Source organism: Schistocerca serialis, chromosome 2, assembly GCF_023864345.2.
Source record: "Schistocerca serialis cubense isolate TAMUIC-IGC-003099 chromosome 2, iqSchSeri2.2, whole genome shotgun sequence".
Classification (NCBI taxonomy): domain Eukaryota; kingdom Metazoa; phylum Arthropoda; class Insecta; order Orthoptera; family Acrididae; genus Schistocerca; species Schistocerca serialis.
In genome coordinates this window covers 267,809,095-267,833,519 of record NC_064639.1, presented here as the reverse complement: position 1 = coordinate 267,833,519, position 24,425 = coordinate 267,809,095, and the positions used below count along the sequence as shown (strand labels likewise).

General features: G+C 41.9%; 1 protein-coding gene across 4 annotated transcripts in view; it reads right to left on the bottom strand.

Annotated features, from left to right (window-relative positions):
- LOC126457023 (lactosylceramide 4-alpha-galactosyltransferase-like) overlaps positions 1-24,425 on the bottom strand; it is a 468,934-nt gene that overhangs the window by 223,983 nt on the left and 220,526 nt on the right. The window lies entirely within an intron of this gene.

The following is a 24,425-nucleotide window of genomic DNA, read 5'->3' as shown; positions in this document are numbered from 1 at the left end:
GAGAATAATATAACACAGATTACAAACAGATATCCCATGTTTAATAAATCAAATGGTTCAAATGGCTCTGCGCACTATGGGACTTAACATCTGAGGTCATCAGTCCCCTAGAACTTAGAACTACTTGAACCTAACTAAACTAAGGACATCACTCACATCCATGCCCGAGGCAGGATTCGAACCTGGGACCGTAGCGGTCGCGCGGTTGCAGACTGAAGCGCCTAGAACCGCTCGGCCACACCGGCCGGCGTTCAATAAATACCACAGGCCTAATATGTAAGAAATATATTCTGGCCGCCTTCCCACTCCCCCCAGGAGTTCACGTGTTCTCTTGAGTTATGTTTGTGTAAGTCTATTGGTGTAATTGGTTATAACATTACCTATTATCTCGGTATTCCACAAATATCACTTTTCAAGAAGAGGCACATAAATGCAATACTTTTAACGTTTAACAGTTATCGCCACAGTGCATTATTCAACAATAGACAACTGCCTTGTACCGAGTCCACGAGAAATTTATCCATGTATTATTGGTGTGTAGAAAAAAACAATCACGTCGCTATAAAGGTTGCCTAAGATGAGTATGACACGATGGGACTATATAAATAATGGCGGAAAATCCAAGTATGCAAGCACACAACACATTCTTAAATTTGCACTTTAAACCGTTACCCCCAGCAGCATAGGATGAACATACGACAGACGTGCGCTTTTTTTAGAACAAACTAAAAAAGATGAGGAGGAGATTGTGGCGCCATTCTCTCCGCAGTCATGCGCTGATCTGACGATAGCCGGCTTAGAGACCACTGCCGCCGCACCTGCCCCGGGGGCAAATACGAGTACTTTTGCGACCACTCGCTGTCTGCCTTTATGGCACAATAAATCACCTTCAACTACCGTCAGAATCACTCATTGTCACTCCAGCTAAAGGCCAAAGTCCTGCCGGCCGGAACTGGTCGACGCAGCTCACAAACCGTCAGAAGGAGCGTGGCTACACATAACAAACAATGCCGCTGGTTAATATGTACTATCGTAAAATGCAGTCTACGAAGCTAGAGGTCTCATTGGCCTAGGCATTATCCAGTTAGAGCCCATATACTGGATGGTATTTACTACTGGCATGATTTGTGGCCGTTTCCCAGCCATATAAACATACCGTTGCCGCAGCGGCACACCGCGAGCAGTCCAGTATCAAGAACAGCTTCATTCAGTTCCTGTTCAGCACTGTAGTAACATGCCGCGTAGAGGCATACAACACATTGATATAGTCAAAAAAATTGTTCAAATGGCTCTGAGCACCATGGGACCCAACTACTGTGGTCATCAGTCCCCTAGAACTTAGAACTACTTAAACCTAACTAACCTAAGGACATCACACACATCCATGCCCGAGGCAGGATTGGAACTTGCGACCGTAGCAGTCGCGCGGTTCCGGACTGCGCGCCTAGAACCGCTAGACCACCGCGGCCGGCTTGATATCGTCAGAATATGGCTTTACTTTCATCAGGTCATACACAATTGGAGGTGGTAAGTTTCTACGGGACCAAACTGCTAAGGTCATCGGTCCCTAGGCTTACACACTACTTAAACTAACAACACACACACACACACACACAAATCCATGCCCGTGGGAGGACCCGAACCTCCGACAAGGGTAGCCGCGCGAACCGTGACAAGACGCCCCAGACCCCGCGGCTACCCCGCGCGGAGGTCATACACAACATGTCACTCAAAGTGGCGAGTCTAAGGCGGCGAGAAAGTACAGAGAAACGGTAAATGTGAACGACAGACCTCGCACAGGCCGTCCTCGTACGACAACACCAATGTAGGGGCCCGACATCATCTATCAGGAATATTGGAAATGACTTCTCCTCGGCAATAGGGATTCGTACCTCAGAACAAACAGTACGTAGAAGATTGCATCAGGGTGGTCTTCATTCCAGACCAATGAAACGTTTTACACTGCGCCAACGGGACCGACGCAGTCTAAGCACCCTGCCTCTTGCACATCAATATTGGACCGTTCCAGAATGGAGTAATGTCATTTCTGCTGAAGACACCAGGATTGGATTGCGACCGGACACTAGACGTGTCAGGGTTTTGGAGAAGGGCCAGACGACACCAGGAACGCCGATACGTTCAGCAAGTCCATTCGTTTGCAGGTGGAAGTGTGATGTTCTGGGCGGCAATAATAATGGGACGGCAGATCCATCTAATTCCCATCTACGGCAGATTCAATGGTCCCCGCTACCTTCAAGAGGTCCTACAAACGACTGTAAGGCCCTGCAGACGTGAAGTAGATGACAACTTCATGCTAGTCGATGACAATGCAAGACCGCACCGTACTCTAGCAGTGTCTCAGCATCATCAAAGATGCAACATCAATCGAATGCATTGGCTGGCAAGCCCCCACACATGAACGCAATTGAGCATGCATGGCAACTGATGAAGGTGGTCAATGCACAACGTCCGAGTCCATCTGACAATAGTCAGAACCTCACTGAAGCTGCCATTGAGGAGTGGGACCTCACACCTCAGGATAAACTTGTTCTCATCCAGAGCACGCCTCGCAAAGAAGTCAGATTTTTATTGTTTTTGTATTCAAGATGTGCACTTAGGAGCGAGCCAGCTTTGTTTGGTAAAGACTTTTTTTGTGACTAACCAAAATCGTTGTTGTTTTCAAAATGAATTATGTTGATTTTGTTTATAAGGTATTGTACAAATTTCAATAGGTGTACTATAATAAATCATTGCAGTAAATTATGATATTCCAAACTTTTGTTGGGGTGTAGGGCGTTCGGTAATTCCCGTTACAAACTTCTAGGACTTGTAGAGGAAGTGAGTACGTAATGCTCTGAATAGGAACTCATGTGCGGAAACGTCATCCAACGGCGCTGCAGAGCATTGAAGTTACATACGCCGGCGCCTGTAAATGTATGCCTACAGTGTGTTTAAGAAGTAATGGTCAATATTCAGGGATATGTCAGGCATGATCATTCGGAACAAAAAAGTCAAGTAAAAATGGGCTCTAAAACGCATACCTGAAGAGCTATGAGCAATTCTTGATCTTCGATAATGTGAAACAAATCTCTTCTATTGCAAGCTCTTTACTTCCCATATTTTGGAAAGTGGTAGCATGCACCGAAACAAGGAAAAAAGTCCAGTCAACATGTTCTCTAAATTGCATACCTGAAAAGTTATGAGCACTTGTTCATTAGAAGAGTTGTTTGAAAGTAGCTTATCTGAACAAGTGCTCATAGCTCATAAGGTATGCATTCTAGAGCACATGTTTACTGGACATTTTTTCCTTGTTTTTGTCCATACTACCACCTCTGAAAGTTGCCTATACTACAATCTTAGCAACAGTACCAGCACATGTATTCCGCTGTCGGAGGTATCAGAATTACTTTCGCTTATAGCTTCCGACTCGTTTGTTTCCGGCATAGAAACCATTCCCTCAGTTAGACACATTTGCCCTTCTTTCTCCAACATCCTAGAAAGTATCTTATAACTTCCGACTCGTTTGTTTCCGGCATAGAAACCATTCCCTCAGTTAGATACATTTGTCCTTCTTTCTCCAACATCCTAGAAAGTGTACAACATCGTCACGGTATCACCCCTCGTATACCTACATTTACAGCCGCCGGCGCCTATAACTCTGACGCTTTGTGGCGAAGTTGGATGACGTTTCTGCCGGCCGCTGTGGTCTCGCGGTTCTAGGCGCGCAGTCCGGAACCGCGCGACTGCTACGGTCGCAGGTTCGAATCCTGCCTCGGGCATGGGTGTGTGTGATGTCCTTAGGTTAGTTTGGTTTAAGTAGTTCTAAGTTCTAGGTGACTGATGACCACAGCTGTTAAGTCCCATAGTGCTCAGAGCCATTTGAACCATTTTTTTTATGACGTTTCTGGTCATGGATTCGTATTCAAAATATTATGCACTCACTCGCCTCTACAAGTTGTAGAAGGTTGTAACGGCAATTTTCGAACAATACACATTATATATATATATATATATATAGGGTGTTACAAAAAGGTACGGCCAAACTTTCAGGAAACATTGCTCACACACAAATAGAGAAAAGATGTTATGTGGACATGTGTCCAGAAACGCTTAATTTCCATGTTAGAGCTCATTTTAGTTTCGTCACCGCCAGTTGGCCCAATTGAAGGAAGGTAATGTTGACTTCGGTGCTTGTGTTGATATGCGACTCATTGCTCTACAGTACTAGCATCAAGCACATCAGAACGTAGCATCAACAGGTTAGTGTTCATCACGAACGTGGTTTTGCAGTCAGTGCAATGTTTACAAAACGGAGTTGGCAGATGCCCATTTGATGTATGGATTAGCACGGGGCAATAGTCGTGGCGCGGTACGTTTGTATCGAGACATATTTTCAGAACGAAGGTGTCCCGACAGGAAGACGTTCGAAGCAATTGATCGGCGTCTTAGGGAGCACGGAACATTCCAGCCAATGACTCGCGACTGGGGAAGACCTAGAACGTCGAGGGCACATGCAATGGACGAGGCAATTCTTCGTGCAGTTGACGATAACCCTAATCTCAGCGTCAGAGAAGTTGCTGCTGTACAAGGTAACGTTGACCACGTCACTGTATGGAGAGTGCTACGGGAGAACCAGTTGTTTGCGTACCATGTACAGCGTGTGAAGGCACTATCAGCAGCTGATTGGCCTCCACGGGTACACTTCTGCGAATGGTTCATCCAACAATGTGTCAATCCTCATTTCAGTGCAAATGTTCTCTTTACGGATGAGGCTTCATTCCAACGTGATCAAATTGTAAATTTTCACAGTCAACATGTGTGGGCTGATTAGAATCCGCACGCAATTGTGCAATCACGTCATCAACACAGATTTTCTGTGAACGTTTGGGCAGGCATTGTTGGTGATGTTTTGATTGGGCCCCATGTTCTTCCACCTACGCTCAATGGAGCACGTTATCATGATTTCATACGGGATAATCTACCTGTGCTGCTAGAACATTTGCCTTTACAAGTACGACGCAACATGTGGTTCATGCGCGATGGAGCTCCTGCACATTTCAGTCGAAGTGTTCGTACGCTTCTCAACACCAGATTCGGTGACCGATGGATTGGTACAGGCGGACCAATTCCATGGCCTCCACGCTCTCCTGACCTCAACCCTCTTGACTTTCATTTATGGGGGCATTTGAAAGCTCTTGTCTACGCGACCCGTTACCAAATGTAGAGACTCTTCGTGCTCGTATTGTGGACGGCTGTGATACAATACGCCATTCTCCAGGGCTGCATCAGCGCATCAGGGATTCCATGCGACGGTGGGTGGATGCATGTATCTTCGCTAACGGAGGACATTTTGAACATTTCCTGTAACAAAGTGTTTGAAGTCACGCTGGTACGTTCTGTTGCTGTGTGTTTGCACTCCATGATTAATGTGATTTGAAGAGAAGTAATAAAATGAGCTCTAACATGGAAAGTAAGCGATTCCGGACACATGTCCACATAACATATTTTCTTTCTTTGTGTGTGAGGAATGTTTCTTGAAAGTTTGGCCGTACCTTTTTGTAACACCCTATATATATATATATATAAGATCGGGAGAACGGGCTGGCCAATTTATGCGTCCTCCACGTCCTATGAAACGCCCGTCGAACATCCTGTCAATGGTCAGCCTAGTGTTTATTGCGGAATGTGCAGGTGCACCATCATGCTGATACCACATACGTCGACGCGTTTCCAGTGGGACATTTTCGAGCAACGTTGGCAGATCATTTTGTAGAAACGCGATGTCTGTTGCAGCTGTTTGGGCCCCTGCAATGAGGTGAGGACCAATGAGGTGGTCGCCAATGATTGCGCACCGTACATTTACAGTTCACGGTCGCTGTCTGAGCCAGCGAGGATTGTCCACGGACCAGTAATGCATGTTCCGTAGATTCACTGCCCCGTGGTTTGTGAAACCCGCTTCATCGCTAAACAGGTAAAACTGCATTCTCTGTTAATGCCCATTGACAGAATTGCACTCGATGATTAAAGTCATCACCATGTAATTGCTGATGTAGCGACACATGAAACGGGTGAAAGCGGTGACGATGCAGTATGCGCATGACACTACTTAGACTCAGTCCACCGGCTTTCGCAATGTCCCGTGTACTCATTTGTGGGTTCATGGCAACAGCAGCTAACACACCAACTGCACCCGCTTCTCCTGCGACGGACCTGTTACGGACCCGTTTGCGTGCTACGACCATACCTGTTGCATACAGTTGGCGGTAGATGTTTTGCAATGTGCGGCACGTTGGGTGCTCTCTGTCCGGGTACCGTTCTGCATACACCCTGCAGGCTTCAGCTGCATTTCGTCGACACTCGCCGTAGATGAGTATCATCTCCGCCTTTTCAGAGTTCGAATACACCATGGTCACAGTTCCTACAACACTACACTATCACAGACGTCTGGTATTACGGTGTACTACAGTTGGTCTACGTGCGGAGACGAATGCAGAATAACAGCAGCAGCAAGCGCTACATGCGGACACTGCGACAGCTAGACCAAACCACAACAGTGCACTACAGCCACACTCGTGAACACGGTCGTCATGTCCCTGCAGATGCTGCTCGCCGACCGTGGCCCGTGTTTGTTACAACACGCAACTGAACGTCGGAGGTTTCAAGCGTCAACTTTAGGTTACAATATCTCCGGATGTAATTAACATTTTACAATGCAACATACGGCACTGATTACGTATTTGTTTATATGTTCAGATGTGCTAACAAAACTAACGTGGTTCCATTTTAAAAAACGTAGGTTTGTGTTAAAAAAACATACTACCGTGCATTTTTGTATGGTTTGTATTATACAATTAAACTAGCCCCTCTCCTCACGTTCGGTCTGTGGAATCGGTTCGTCAGTACTTGATGTGGTTTACGAAATATATCCAGCGGTAAGTTAGGTGACTCACCCTGTATATGACCTGAAAAACTCCATCAAAGGCCTCTCTCTCATCTCCCTCAATCGTAGCCTACTATTATAATGCTTGTAGCCCCATCTCAATTGTGCTCAAAAGTATCTGAGATATTTATCAAAAATATACATCAAAGTCTCTGAACTGCGTTTGATTTACTGACTTCCAAAAACTCGTTTATGGACTGGCTCACCAGTCACATAGGTAAATTTTATTCAAAGCTGAATACCATTCACTATGGAATATTGGATTATATAATATACTCCCTATAAATAATAAAAAATCAGTGGATGCTTATAAAGTGTTATTAATGAATTAGTTACACACAATATAACTGCGTAGGCTTCTGCGGTCAGAGTCAGCCGACACAAAAGTTTTTTGGTTAGGGTACCACGTCATAATGTGTAAAATTACTGCTGCTGGAGAAAAACCAACGTTTCGGCCACGGTTGCAGCGGCCTTCTTCTGTGTCTACTGGTGCGTTCTAGCTATGCAATGTCACTTATATTTTGTTGTACTGTTCACTATCTTTTTAAAATTATGACGTAATGGCATGCGCAGTGAACAGTACAACAAAATATAACGGACAGTGCATAGCTAGAATGCATCTGTAGTCCAGAAGAAGGCCGCCGCAACCGTGGCCAAAACGTTGGTTTTTTTCACCGCACATGCCATTACATCATAATTTTAAAAAGATAGCGAACAGTACAACAAAATATAAGGGACACTGCATAGCTAGGTAGGTCCAGAAGAAGGCCGCTGCAACCGTGGCCGAAACGTTGGTTTTTGTCCAGCAGTAGTAGTTTTATAGTTATACATAGTTGTCAACCTGAGTTGTACTTTAAATAATATTCAGCAAACCTTGAAAGCCGTGAAATAAAATCATCTGCTGTTTGGAAACCAGTAGTTCATTTTCATCAACAGATAGCTACACTTTTGAAAACGTGTGTTGTCCGATCTCTCTACCAAGAGTTTCTTCCTGTCAACAGCAGATTTCTGCACTTCTAAATTCAAGCATTGTTCGTTCTCTGTACAACGCTTGGTTCAAGACACAACAGAGCTTAAATTAATTATTTTCCAAATCTATGATGCTTGTCAAATGTCACAATATCATTTCCAAGTATAAAATGACTGCAAAAATACGACTGACACACAAGTAATTGCAATGTCTATGTTGATTATCGTAACGTTTATCTCCACACGGACACATAATCGCTAAATTAATGGCTACAACTCTGAGGTAAGTACTCCAGTGCTAATTCCACGTCTAATAACAGCTGCCCACTTTCCATATCTAACGTGATTGTCAAGTGTAACAATATTCTAAAATGTTCGCAGAAGTACTTTGCAGTGTACACAAAATGTGATATTTACCTCAAATATCATAATGTTAATTTCCACATACACACACTGTCGTCAAATCAGAGCCAAAAACTCTAAAGTAGGTTCTGTGATGCTATTTCCATAGTTAGTTACAAATAACAGTTGACATTTTATGCCTAAGGGATCACTGTTATAAAACTAACCTGACCGAGCTTACAACTGCAGAATATAGGTATTAGCTAAACGATTATACTATGCAGGCAAGCACACAATCAGTTTGACACCCTGAATGTAATTAACTAGGCGTTCTCTTAATGTAAGTCACTATACACCCTCAAATTAAATATACCCACATTTAACTAGCTCACGCACACCATCTTAAGAGGGATAAAGACAATGCATCATGTTATACCTACAAAAATATGATCAATGTCGCTGATTGACAGTTACGGATATTACTAAAAATAACACACGCTACTGGAGCTTATCTACTATAACAACTTTTGCAGTCAGAATATTGTACCAAAGCTGTCTAAAAGTTTTACAGATTGTACCTCCTATAATCAAGTGTTAAATAACAGCATCTAATAAAATACACGACACACACAACATAGCTTAAAGACACCAAACAACATATCAGGAAGGAAGGAAGGAGAAAGGAAGAAGGTATTCTATTTTAGGAAGGAAGAAGGTCTTTCATTACGATGAATTACTTGATCTGCGGAATGACATGCTGTGTTTCATCTCCCTCGTGAGTCAATCAAATATAGTCACAGAGACAGATGTGACATCTCCAAAAAGAATAGCAGTGTCGATATCTCTAAAATAAGTAAAATTAATTATCAATTATTGTATTCTAGGTAAGGTAACAATTTCTAACTGTATCGATCTACAATAAATAATACCGCTTTTAAAGTGTCTGTATAACCCATTAAAATACAAACAGCTTACATGCTTCTCGTAAAATGCAAGGACACTATTAAAATTCGAGTAAAAATAAAGTTGTGTTGCATGTAAGATTTCACAAACTTTGCAAGCACAGTAGGGAATCAGATATCTCCACACCTAAATGTCTGTTTAACTGACATGAATTATAAGTCAGCAGATAACAGTAATATAATTGCATTAGATTTATCTAAATATGTAAATTGTTGCATCTGGAAACTTAGTCTCATTACTTTCTCATCTTGCCATTCAACGTGGGTTAAGAGTTTTAAGGAACTGTGGTAACTTTTTAGGGAACATATCGCCGACGTAGAGTGCACAATATGATGCTACCTGTAGCTCGACATACGCAAGCAACCCGTAGTGGCTTGATGTCCATGTATTCTACTTTAAAGATTAATGACTAAAGCTTTATATTTATTTTATTCATGACATGCCGATCTGAATATTTTATTTCCAATGAAGGCACTCATAGAAGTGTCGAAACCAGGTCAAAAGACTTAAATTTTGTGACCAAGGACTGTAACTGCTTTAACTTTAATTTGTAAACGGTCGTGGACTATGCAGCCATGTTTCAAACTTTAATATTTATATCACATTTCTAATAATCCTAACCCATAAGGGTTTCAGACTGATGAGTAATTACCGTAACCCGATGTACTTTTATATAACACACTATGAAAAACGCACTCGAAAGTGCAAATCATCTGCCGAGACGTGTTATGCAGGTGATAAAAAATTATGGATCAGATCAATCAAGGGGAGTATTCACAGGTATTTTTATTACGGCCTACTGACATTAGCATAATGTGGCAGAACTGTAACATACACACATCAAAAAAAGTTTTACACCACCTTAGTTCTGAGAGTTACGAAACCTGTACAGAAAATTGGAGTAGATATAGACATAAACCTTATTTCTGCCCTTTTTATTGCATATTAAAACTACACATTGCATCTTGAACCACCATACAGCGAGACCTTCAGAGATGGTGGTCCAGATTGCTGTACACACCGGTACCTCTAATACCCAGTAGCACATCCTCTTGCATTTATGCATGCCTGTATTCGTCGTGGCATACTGTCCACAAGTTCATCAAGGCACTGTAGGTCCAGGATGTCCCAGTCCTCAAGGGCGATTCGGCGTAGATCCCTCAGAGTGGTTGGTGGGTCACGTCGCCCGTAAACAGCCCTTTTCAGTCTGTCCCAGGCATGTTCGATAGGGTTCATGTCTGGAGAACATGCTGGCCACTCTAGTCGAGCGACGTCGTTATCCTCAAGGAAGTCATTCACAAGATGTGCACGATGGGGGCGCGAATTGTCTTCCATGAAGAAAATGCCTCGCCAATATGTTGCCGATATGGTTGCACTATCGGTCGGCGGATGGCATTCACGTATCATACAGGTGTTACGGCGCCTTCCATGACCACCAACGGCGTTCGCCGGTCCGACATAATGCCACCCTAAAACATCAGGGAACTTCCACCTTGCTGCACTCGCTGGACAGTGTGTCTAAAGCATTCAGCCTGACCAGGTTGCCTCTAAACACGTTCCGACGATTGTCTGGTTGAAGGCATATGCGACAGTCGTCGGTGAAGAGAACGTGATGCCAATACTGAGCGGTCCATTCGGCATGTTGTTGGGCCCAATCTGTACCGCGCTGCCCGGTGTCGTGGTTGCAAAGATGGACATCGCCATGGACGTCGGGAGTGAAGCAGCGCATCATGCAGCCTACTGCGCACAGTTTTTCCTCGTAACACGACGTCCTGTGGATGCACGAAAAGCTTTATTCAACATGGTGGCATTGCTGTCAGGGTTCCTCCAAGCCATAATCCGTAGGTAACGGTCATCCACTGCAGTAATAGCCCTTGGGCGGCCTGAGCGAGGCATTTCATCGACATTTCTTGTCTCTTTGTATCTCCTCCATGTGCGAACAACATCGCTTTGGTGCATTTCAAGACGCTGGACACTTCCCTTTTGAGAGCCCTTCCTGGCACAAAGTAACAGTTCGGACGCGATCGAACCGCGGCATTGACCGTCTAGGCATAGTCGAAATACAGACAACACTAGCCGTGTACCTCTTTCCTAGTATGGAACCGGAACTGATCGGCTGTCGTACCCCCTCCGTCTAATAGGCGCTGCGCATGCATGGTTGTTTACATCCTTTGGTAGGTTTACTGACATCTCTGAATAGTCAAAGGGATTGTTTCGGTGATACAATATCCACAGTCAACGTCTATCTTCAGGAGTTCTGGGAACTGGAGTGATGCAAAACTTTTTTAGATGTGTGTATTTCTTTATATACTGTTATCTGTTCGTAGCGTTACAGCAGTTGGGTAGCAGCACCTAGCATATACACATCAAAACATCATGAACCAACCATTCACGCAATGCAATTTTTATCAGTTGTGTCAACACAGCTTTCAACACGTCATTGAATGTACCCAATTTCGTGCGTTTTCTTCTAGAACTGCATTTATGTGCTGAGATGTAGCTCCTACTGTGGTCTCACAATTATTTTATAACATTCATATCTATTAGTCGTATGCATCAGTGATACTGTCAAAATATCTTACGCTGCATGACTCAACTGTTGTTGAACTCTTCAGATGCATCACCGAGTGACCGTTTATAGCATTCAATCTGTTAGTTAGTATATTTGGGTGATACTGAGGGACGTGAGATTACCTTACGCTGCATGGCTGGAGTGCAGTTGAACTGTTGAGGTGCATCATCAAGTGACTATTTATAGTATTCCGACTATTAGTCAATATGGATGAGCGATAATGCTGGAAATTACAGCAATGTAACCCACATTACGACTATAAAGGATGGACACATATGGTATTAATGTGCACAAATAGATGCTTTTGATCATACAGTGTATGTGTTATTTCAGCTACGTACTGTATCTTAAAACGAAATGGTAACCTATTACCTCATGGCGCTTAGATTAAATTTTGTAACCTGAAGTCATAGTTTACGGGAGTTGAAGGAAAAAAATCAAAAAAATAAATACTTTATGAGGAATCTTTATTTTCCAAGTTGAGGGATCTTTATTCTCCAAATACCATCTCATCATTACTCTTACACCAGTCATCGTCAAAAGTTGATCATCAGTAGTATTGAAACATTTCTTCTGTCTTTTGAATAACGGACCACAGTGCAGATGATAATCATTTTACTTCCTCATCACACGTTACCATAATTTAATCTGAAAATCTACACAGCTCCCACCGCGTTTGTCACAGTAAGCAGCTGTGTTACATCCATTCCCCACTGCCGGTGGTGGTGATATCATGATAACCTGGAGTGTGCTACTGCGTTTTCTCTTGCAGGTTCCTGACTATTGCATCCTGTGCTATTGTGAGAGAAACTTTAGCGATAAATTGCTTGCCATCTGTGAAATTAGCAGTTGCTTGTGTTAACACAGAATTATTCACATCTTGAAATCCTTGCATGTCTACAAATGCTTTATTCAATTTGAAAGGATGATGGTGATACCATTTAATTTTTTAATACCATTGAATACGGTATTATACATCACATATGACGTTTGCTATTGTTGATTGGCGACTCCATAGTGTCCTGTGCACTACGACCAGATAATGGGTATACTTGGAAGGAGAGACAGCATTGGTCGTATATTTTTGTTCATTATCGCAAAATCGATTTTCGGTCACTTAGTGACCATCTTCAGTGCTGTAATTATAACTTAAATTAGTAAGCACTGGTGTCAATAAGCTTACGGCGATCACATAGCGGAGTCTATGTGATCGCCGTAAGCTTATTGACACCAGTGCTTACTAATTTAAGTTATAATTACAGCACTGAAGATGGTCACTAAGTGGCCGAAAATCGATTTTGCGATAATAAACAAAAATATACGACTAATGCTTTCTCTCCTTCCAAGTTTGCTGTTGTGTTTTCTCTTTCCTACCAAGTTTTTGCTGACCACTTGCTTTTACAGAGGCATATTCAGAACAGAACTAATTCTAATTGTCAATGCTAACCCTTATATACACTCAGAGGCAAGGATAATGGTGGGAGTGGGGGAAAGGGGACATTTGCCGCATTTCATCCATCCACCCGTCCCACACACAGATCCACTTACAAGTGGAAGATAAGGCCCGGTTTGTGTATCTGTGCATCTACGTTTAGTGGGATTCTTAATATTGCAGCTGGGTCTGGTCAAGTGGTGTTTGCTTACAAATAATCACTGTAAATGTTCTCAGTCTGTAGAAAGATGTGTAATGCATTTTTTTTTTTTTTTTTGTATAGCCTCTGATGACTGCTCTGACAAGATGAAACCTGCCAGCATTATCTCGCCTGGTTCCCACCAGGTGGCTCCAGTCTACCATGTGTGGGCGTTTTTTGGCTTGCATCTGTATCATTTAGTGGTCAGGGACGTGGAAGGGAGGATTCAACTGCCAGCACCAGCAGCACACTAATCGACAATTCCCCACCTCCTTTGCAGTAGCATCTCTTATGCGGTTGTCAACAAGTTGTGATTGCTGTTGGATTGTCAAGAGAGGGCATATGAACACTATAGTTCTCAGTTGGGCACTGAGTTGTGGCAGGAGATACCTCACAGTATCGAGTGACTGCAGCAATGTATTTCCAGTCAGCTACCAGTAAGTAGAGTGTGTATGGTTATTTGTTGGTCTCCATCATCTCCCATTTTTAATATGTTTTAAATATAGTGCCTGTCTATCTTATTCCTATCTTACGATGGTAGAGGCAATTATTTTGAGAGTACAAATTTAGCGACGTGTTGTGATTCGTTTTTTCTCCTAGCTTCTTTTTTACTAGTACACTAGGGGTAGTCCTATAACAACGTCACATGCTGATAATAGAGATAATGTTTATTTGGTACATATTCATTGCAGTGTGTTATTTGTTTAACATGGGATACACACGCATTTCTTACAGAATAGTCCCATTAGAATTAACCCACAGACTGGCTGAACTGCATTTACCACACATGTTATAAGAAAAAAAGATGTACATTACAAAAATTTGGTTCCTGTGATTTATCGTATGTTTTGCATTTACAGTTTTGCATAAGGTTGAAAAATTTTTTCCATCCACTCCTTTAGGCTAATTGTTTATGACTAGGATCTATCCTAGTCATTCTTGCAGAATATACTATGACGTCACTAATTTACAGTGTTTAACCATGCACCGTAACGTCAGTGAGTCTTATCTCATAATTTATGATAACATTTGCTGACGTTTTTCCAGCACTCTACTTTATTCTCACCGAGAATACCAAAGAGTGCAAGGGAATATCGCAGTATCATTGTAGGCTACAGACAGATGACAGTAACTATATCTCTAGCCTTGCAAACCACGATGTGTGTATTGTAAGTTGATCACATAATCACGACGTCACTTCCGGCTATCAATCTTAAAATGAGAATACATAATAACACTACTGAACTGCGTTATGCAGTTAGAGGATATTACGCTGTCATTCACAAATCGCCTAGAACCCTAGAGGACTAAAATTTTTCAGCATTTTGCGAAACATGATGTGACATTGTATGTATGTAAGCGTGATGGTCACAGAAAAATATTACGTGGCTGAGTTGAAGGCACAGTGCGAACTGCGGCTATTCCTAGATCAGTCCGTGGAAAAAAAAGGTCCTTTCACATACATTGTGCCACTCCTGACCACGTTTGAAGAAAATTGCTTGGGATTTTCCCCCTGACTAACATTACCTAGGTAATGGACACAGAGGGGCTGGCGGAGTTAGTACAAAACAATCCCGAAGAATTCTTGAAATGATTTTTCTTGTAGCAATAGTTTATTTGCTGCGCAGTCTCGTATTTCGATGTAAGGTGGAGTGCTTAAAAATGTCCGATACTTTGCTGCTAATTATGTTCATTTACATTTGAAACTTGAAGGTGGCCATTTTGAAGCATTAATTATGGCAACATTGGCTACCACTTTTAATAAGATAGATCCTAGTCATACACAATTAGCCTAGAGGAGTGGATGGACTAAATTTTCCACCTCATGCAAAACTGGTAATGCAAAACATCCGATAAATCACAGGAACCAAATTTTTGTAATGTACATCTTTTTTCTTATAACATGTGTGGTAAATGCAGTTCAGCCAGTCTGTGGGGTAATTCTAATGGGACTATTCTGCTTCATGTATGTATAAGCCTGTGTTTATGACCAGCTATCATACTCACTAAGCTACATGACCACACATATTTCCAGGCTCTTAATCCACTTAAAATGACAAGATGGGATGGTAACGAGGCCAAATCTCATGTGCAACCATTTTTTACATATTAAGAGAAATATAACGTGATCAAACTATTGGTGTCTGCTAACCTATAATTTATTTAAGTATAACAGACAATTCAAGTGCACTAAATATTTGTGTGATGCCTCACTGTGCTTGCAAAGCATATAAGATAACTTCCACTTTTTCTCGAATTTTCGTAAACGTCTTGCATATTAGAACAAATATGAAGCGTAAATCTTTAGATCAAGTCCGCACAGAATCTAAAAGTATGGTATCTTACATATAATACAATGAATGATAAATAATTATTTGTTGTTTGCGAGATATCGACTCAGAGCTTGTTATTGGAGATGTCACATCTCTCTTTTACTTTCTTTGGTTGTCTTGTAAATGTGTTTAAACATAACATGTCATTCTGCAGATTAAGTGACATTCTCCTAAAAAACATATTTAAAAAGAGAGGTAACATCTGAGTCACTTTTTATATTTTTTCTGGTTACCGGTTTTGTCTGTGAGTAGAAGTCACCTTCAGATCCAAAGCTGATAACTGCAAACCACGCTTCATAATTTGGGGCAAAGCTTCAGTTTCAATTGCGATTGAAACTAATAATACGAATACATATAAAAGTGACCCAGACAGTGTCTGCTTTTTCATTACATTGAAAGCAGCCATCCGGTCCTCATGTCTTGAGTTGTGAGATGATGATTGAGTAGGACAAACTTGTAGGCGATTACGTATCATGCTTTTGCCCCAAGACACACTCTGATACTGCTTTGTGGAATGCCTACTTCAGTGGTTGCACACGATCAGCATACCACATTCTACTATTAACCATTCATACAATTAGCAAGAAGCAACAAGAACTACACGGGGACTTCGATCGCTAGTTTAGAGTCGGAATGCTCCAAGAATGGCAAGATGTAACACTTGCAAATTAAACTGGGCATTCGCAGCCACCCCAAAGGCTTTCTTTTAACTGGAAAGGAAAGCAGGCAGCCATTTGAAATAGCATCTGCCATCTTGTGTCTTTGGTGGAAAGAAAGGCATCATGCAAATACAAATATAAGTCACTTGTTCCTTTCCTTGTAGAAGGTGCAAAACAGTAAACACGCTGTGGCATTGTGCCTCATACACGTTTTAGTACTGAGTACCCCCACCACAATGTAGAAATCTCACAAATGGCACAAGACACCGAAGCAACATTACTGGTAGTTAAAAGATACAGTGAGTTATTAATTTTGGGCTATAGTTGATAATCAAAGGTAATCTGATATATCAAAATCTTCAAGTAATTTTCGCATTAATAGCCAGATGATGTGCTAAAAGTAAATGGCGAGACAGCTAGTAAACATGTTTCTAGTGCACTACCACATAACCATCGTACAACGATCCTGAAAAGGATTATGACAAACATCATCCTTTTTTTTTTTTTTTTTTTTTTTACCATTGGTCTGCTGTCTACGACGTGCCCTTTACACAGAATCAGATGCTTGTCCTGACTTTTTTTTACATAAAGCTCAAAAAGACGATATTAATTACAACTTTGAGAGGTAACTAAAGAACAGCCAAACAACAAAATTCCTCTTACATAAATATTATGTGAAATACTGATGAATACAGCCAGTAAAGACTTTATTTGTGTCGAAGTACCGTGGAGCATCTTAATATGCTTTGATGATGGCGTCAACGAGCAGCAGCGCTGACTCTAAAGGCACCGAAAGTGTTCAGTAGTCTTCTTGATCGTTATCCCTTGTCGTCCCCAATGGGCTCAATAAGCTTGAGGCCATGTGACCTGGGTGTTCACACATCTCCCCTCATATCTGTGGAGTGTTCCTCAAATGTTTCTGAGAATACACGAACGATGAGGTTATCCATTGTCTTGCAGAGAACACAAATCATTTTTTGAGTACTGCGGCGAAAAAGCGACTGTACATGAGCGCATCGGTAGATTCGTAAGTCGTTTGGCGGTAGACTTATCAGGGGCAGTATTTCATCCCACACAGACACCACTGCTTGAATGGCGGGCTATTGGCTATCAATCGGTTTGACCCTAATATCGACATGTAGAAACGTGTACAGTAACTCATGTGTGTAGGCACCCTATCTCAATGCTTTGAGTCTCCGATAGTGGTGTTTATGCGCCGACTGTAAAGTCAGCAGCCGCGCGGGATTAGCCGAGCGGTCTCTGGCGCTGCAGTCATGGACTGCGGCTGGTCCCGGCGGAGGTTCGAGTCCTCCCTCGGGCATGGGTGTATGTGTTTGTCCTTAGGATAATTTAGGTTAAGTAGTGTTTAACACTCTAAGCGCCAAGCCCGTAAAATTTACGGGCCTGGGATCGCGCGAAAATCACCAAGCCCGTAAAATTTACGGGCCGCTACATTTAATTTCATTCAAAACACTGCAACGTTATTTCTACGGGTTTGGCCAGCGCTATACGTTTTTCAGATGTTTATTAACAAAATGCGTCCATAGATGTCACGGCAGCGCTGTAATTCATGTTAAAACTTATCTTTGCGTTCTCAGTCTGTATATCATTCAGTTGTTTGTCATCATGTTTCGGCGCGGTTTATCAGACGCAGAAATTGCGGATTTGATCAATCATAGCGACACTCTGGATAATGTAGAGAGTGATTCAGACGATTCTGAATGCAATGGTGTGTTTGAAGGTACGTATTTCCGAATTTTCCACGTAATTGTGCAGTACGCACATATCTGTTGAACATGTGTAAACGATGTATGTAGTTACACATAATGTGATATTCTTTTTAGAAGACGAGATTGATGACAGTTTGTCTTCAGATGAAGACGAGAATGATGTTGAAGGTGTTGCTTCAAATCCAGCAGCTGTGCCGTATCCGAAAGACAGTGAGTGGACTGCAGTTGACACCTACCGACCTCTGCCTGTCAACACGACACCCAGGCAGATACTAGTGGATATTGATGAGTCGAGTTCTGTACTGGATTGCAGTAAAGTGTTCCTTACTGACAGTGACGTAAATGAACTCAAGAGACAGACAAATTTGTATGCATCACAGACAATACAGAAGAAAAGAAGAGGAAATAATCTGAAGCCCCATTCAGTTTTGAGTTCGTGGAAGCCAGTGACTATAAGTGAGATGAGGCGTTTCTTGGGTATTATTTTCCACATGTGTGTTTCGAAAAAGCCCAAAATTGCGGACCATTGGAGCACTAATCCTGTTCTTAGTTGTAACTTTTGTCCCCATGTCATGAGCCGTTTGCGTTTCACTCAGATACTGTCATGCTTGCATCTTGTTGACAATTCAAATCAGAAAAAACCAGGCGAAGATGGATTTCATCCACTTTACAAAGTTTTGCCATATTATAATAATTTGAAGGAGCGATGTATCCAGGCATATCGTCCCTCAGAAAAAGTGACAATTGATGAAGGAATTTGCCCATTTCGAGGTCGTGTGAGTTTCCGTGTTTACATGCAAAATAAGCCTCATAAGTATGGACTGAAAGTATATGCTGTTGCTGAAGCCAGTAGTGGCTATGTTGTAAATTTTGAAGTTTATGCTGGTAAGCATATTGTTGACAATTCTTCGTCTGCGGTTATTTTGCGATTGTTGTCTGACAGCAGCTTGCTGAACAAAGGCCACACTGTGTATTTAGATCGATTTTATTCCAGTCCAGAGCTATTTCAGCAACTGGCAGAGAAAGGCACTGGAGCTGTTGGTACTGTGAACAAATCCAGGAAAGGATTGCCTAAAGATTTAGTATCTGCTAAGCTGAAAAAGGGCGAAATGTCTTTTCGGCGTAAAGATAATGTATTGGCAATGAAGTGGAAAGATAAGAGAGATGTGTATACATTGTCTACAAGGCATCAAGCAACATTTGGTACGCATACTAAGAGAAATGGGTCTGTAGTATTGAAACCACTTCAGGTACTTGATTACAACCTCAATAAAATTGGAGTGGATATTGGAGACCAACGCCTGCAGTACAATCCGTTCCAGCACAGAACTGTGAAATGGTGGCGAAAATTATATTTCCATTTGCTGCTTATGGGAGTATCAAATGCATTTTGGCTGTACAATGCAGTGCACAGGAAGAAAATTACAATAACAGACTTTATAACAGTGCTTGCAGTTCAGCTTGTTGAAGACGACACACTTGAATTCATTCCAAGAAATGAAGGAACTGTAGGTCGGCTAACAAAGAGACATTTTTTGCAGCACATACCTGCAACTACTAAGAAGTATGCTGCTCGTGTGTGTCACGTGTGCAGTTCCAGGAGCAAGAAACAGAGTGGCAAGGCTTCTCGCAAAGAGACACGATACGAATGTGAACAGTGTGGCGTTGCACTCTGCCTGGAACCTTGCTTTAAAATTTTCCACACTAAAAAACAATATGATTCTGTGTGAAATTTATATGTAATACTGTATACTATCAGAAACATGTAATGTAGTGCCACAATTTTGGTTAAAAATAAATCACAATTGTATTCCCTTATTCGTATGACTTTTTCTAAATTCTTAAAACATCTAAGTGATTTCTATAACTGTACCTTAAAGCTGTGCATTGTAAAGTAGTTTCTTTCACTCAGAATTAAAGTAGAAATGTGCAGCTTCAAGATGGTACCAAATTTGCCACAATCCAAACAGTAGATTTGATGCAGTAATTTTTTTAATATTGGTAAAATTGCCCGGTTTCTAGGGACGGGTGCATAAAATAGGCCTGGTACAGAGAGTGTTAAGCTAAGGGACTGATGACCTTAGCAGTTAAGTCCCATAAGATTTCACACATTTTTCTTTTGTGAAGTCAGCTTGTTCTAAAGTGATGCGAGTGGAGCTATATGTTTGTAATGGCCTTCAATGCGATAATTCCTGACTAAGTAAGCTCACCAGTTGTTTTCCGTCAACCAATAACAGTTTTTTGTACTGTGGCCCCTCTATCGAGTGTTTCAAACTGTGATCGTCAACATGTTGTTGCTCTCAGCAACTGACTCAGGATGCAGCACTTTCCCTTAATATTATTGTATTAATAAAATTCTGGCTGCATGACCTCTGAGCGTTCGTTACTTAATAGCTACTTACTAGCGAACAAATGTCGACATCGTGCGATGCAGCCATCTTGCGCCCGACTATCACGCAGATGGCCAGTGCAAGCTGAGACAACACCCCAATAATGGTACGTAGAACTATCCTACCTGCTGTGGCGAAAGGAAACCCCCTCACCACAGTATATAGCATCTCTAATTCAGTTTCTTATGCCATTTTCTGCATTACTAAACATAATGACCTCGTCCATACCACTCAGCATGGTATCTGAAAACATCAATCATGCGAAACCAAACTTGTGCTTTTGTCACAAGATGTCCAGCAAGACAGGGATGATGAAAATCAGGTGGATGCAGATTTATTTACTTCCGAACTGCATTAGACTTGATACCACACTAACAGTTATTAACAGACTAATTTCTTAAGGGACATCAAATACAATTTGTGACTGGATTGAGAGTTTCTTCGTAGGGAGGTCGCAGCATGCTATGTTGGATGGAGTGTCATCTGCAGTAGTCGAAATAACTTCAGGTATGACCCAGGGAAATATGTTGAACATGTTTGTTTACAACGTACGTTAATGAAGTGGTAGACAATTTTAACAGAAACGTCAAACGTATTGTAGGTTATGCAGTTGTCTGTAACTGTAACGAGGTACTGTCCGGAAAAAGCTCCATAAATATCCAGTCATATACTGATAAGATTTGAAAGCGTTGCAAAGATTGGCAACATGGTTTTACAATCAGATATTGCGCGCTTTGTGAAATTCAAAACAGCAGTATCCTATTTGGAATATGTCGAATCTTACGAATACATGAGTGTAACAATTTGTAGGGGTATGAAATGGAACGATCACATAGCCTCAGTCATAACTATAGAGGCCGCCACGAAAATAGGCACCTAAAGGTTACCTCACTATCTTACAAAAATGGTTCAAATGGCTCTGAGCACTATGGAACTTAACTTATGAGGTCATCAGTCCCCTAGAACTTAGAACTACTTGAACCTAACTAACCTAAGGACATCACACACATCCATGCCCGAGGCAGGATTCGAACCTGCGACCGTAGCGGTCGCGCGGTTCCAGACTGTAGCGCCTAGAACCGCTCGGCCAATCCGTCCGGCTCACTATCTTACAGCATTGCCAGTTAGTGGTAATTTCAAATGTCAGTAAAAATTCTGAAAAAATATAAGACATATCTATTTTTATTAAGAATATACTGTAGTACTGTTTCAAAGAAAATTCTTGCAAGCTGCTACGAAAAAAATATAAATACAAACTAATGTTACAAATTTGGAAGAAAAACAATCTTTTACTTCAACTTGTTGAAAAAACAGAACTGACATATTTGGACTGAAAAAAATATGAACATTCTGAAAAAGTGTAAATGCAAGTAATACACATTTTATCACGAAAACATAAAAGTGTTCCGAAATACGAAACAAAATACCGTAAGGGATGTGAAACTGTCCCGCCCGTGAATTAAAACTGTCGCTCCTGATGAATTTGGGTTCTGTTGGACCGAGAAAGTTGTTACGAAAATCATAAAATTAATTTATTTGCGAGAGATCCGCTGCGCCGCAGCACCGGAGCACTTGCATGCTGCCGCCAGGATTATGGTTCCGACGGCTCGCCTTACGAGCGAGAATATTCCCTACCTCCAGAAATTTTTTTCGTTTTCAGCTCTTAACTGAACATTTGTCACTGCAAGCAAATCCAAATCGCCGATATGTGCTGTGAAAAAGTAACTGTACGTATTTTCAAGGCCAATATTTCTGTTGAAGTCGGGCAAAATATATTTGCGGGTATGGTTTTGTGATGCCTAAGTTTTCTCGAAGTGTACTACAAGACTACTGTCCACAGCTCGCAGTAAATGCATTGAGCACAAAACTTCGTTCTTTCTTCCGCCATGTCTCTCCATTTCACTGCAAATTTTCGTTCGTTATTACACGTTCTGAATGACAAACCAAGTGAGCAGACAAGACAAACAACGAAGGTATCTGAACCACAATACTAAACTTATTCACCTGCAACACCCTAAATTTTGCTTGTGTTGGATACTCTCTTGTGCTGTAGTGTCTAAGTACGGTTCTAAGCACTAACTTTTTGTCACAATCGCCCAGTTCCGTAGATTTTCTATGCCCCTTTCTTGGATAATCGAAAAAAGATGCTAGCATCTAGAGATTCTGCCGATGTTATCGCACTGTCAATCTGTAATACAATCTATTCCGAAATACAACAAGATTTTGTCGTCATTTAATGAACTAGCGCAAAATTTATTATATTCTTGATTTCTACACGTTGGCCAAATAAGTAAAAATTTTCCGAGTATTCGATACGACAATTTTAGATTGTTTTCTGTCATTTCGCCTTTTACGCACGCCGACTGGAATAGCAGTACACGTAGGCCCATGCCCATATTTCGCTCGCTACCAAACACACGTCAATACACTGTTCCACGGAAGATTGAAACCAAACGTGATCACACGATATCGCAGGGAAACACTGAACATTCAGCCGGCGCTGACCTTCAGCAATGTTGACAGTGTATATGTGGCAACAAAGGTATGAGGCTGGAGAATCTCAGGGCTTAGCGCACATGGATTCTACAATCCGAACCACAAACGGCGGATGTTCGCGCAAGACGACAAACGAACGGAGATTACATTGTTGCCCGTTCCGAGAGACTGTTACGGTACGCGCATGAACGTGCTTCGCGCTTGATGTAAGCGTGTATCCTGCAAGTTACCTCTCTCACTTGTTTGTAGAGAAGATGTCGCTCGCAGACATCAGCAGCCATGACAACTAGCAACAAATGGAATAAAAATTCACTACATAACTAGCTACGCTGAGGTTTAATGTTAGGATTAGCAGAGCGCTCAGAACACTAGTGAACGCTCACTGGCTGTCGGAGGCTGCGTGTCGTAGGTGCGCAGAACGAGCCTTAACTCGACCGCCATCGTTTTTAACTCAAAATAGCAAGTGTGACCTTGACGTTTGATGGCCACTCTAAAGTAACTAACGAAGGTAGAAGAAATTGGGGTCCCAACATTCTTCCCTGGCGTAGGCCTGATGTTACTTCTATGTCTATCGATGGCTATAGGCTCAAAATTACATGCTGTGTCCTCCCTACCAAGAAATCGAAAATGGTTCAAATGGCTCTAACAAGGGAACCTCCCCATCGCACACCCCTCAGATTTAGTTACAAGTTGGCACAGTCGATAGGCCTTGAAAAACTGAACACAGATCAATCGAGAAAATAGGAAGAAGTTGTGTCGAACTATGAAAAAAATTAATAAAATATGCAAACTGAGTAGTCCATTCGAACATAGGCAACATCAAGGGCAATGGGAGTCAAGGAGCGCCGTGGTCCCTTGGTTAGCGAGAGCAGCTACGGAACGAGAGGTCCTAGGTTCAAGTCTTCCCTCGGGTGAGAAGTTTAATTTTTTATTTTCAGTTTATGTGACAAACTCTTATGTTTTCATCACTTTTTTCGGAGTGACTATCATATCCACAAGAAAACCTAAATCGGGCAAGGTAGAAGAATCTTTTTACCCATTCGCTAAGTGTACAAATTAGGTGGGCCGACAACATAGTCCTGTCATGTGACGCACATGCCGCCACCAGTGTCGTATAGAATATATCAGACGTGTTTTCCTATGGAGGAATCGGTTGACCTATGACCTTGCGATCAAATGTTTTCAGTTCCCATTGGAGAGGCACGTCCTTTCGTCTACTAATCGCACGGTTTTGCGGTGCGGTCGCAAAACACAGACACTAAACTTATTACAGTGAACAGAGACGCCAATGAACGAACGGACAGATCATAACTTTGCGAAAATAAAGAAGGTAAAATTCTCAGTCGAGGGAGGACTTGAACGAAGGACCTCTCGTTCTGCAGCTACTCACGCTAACCACG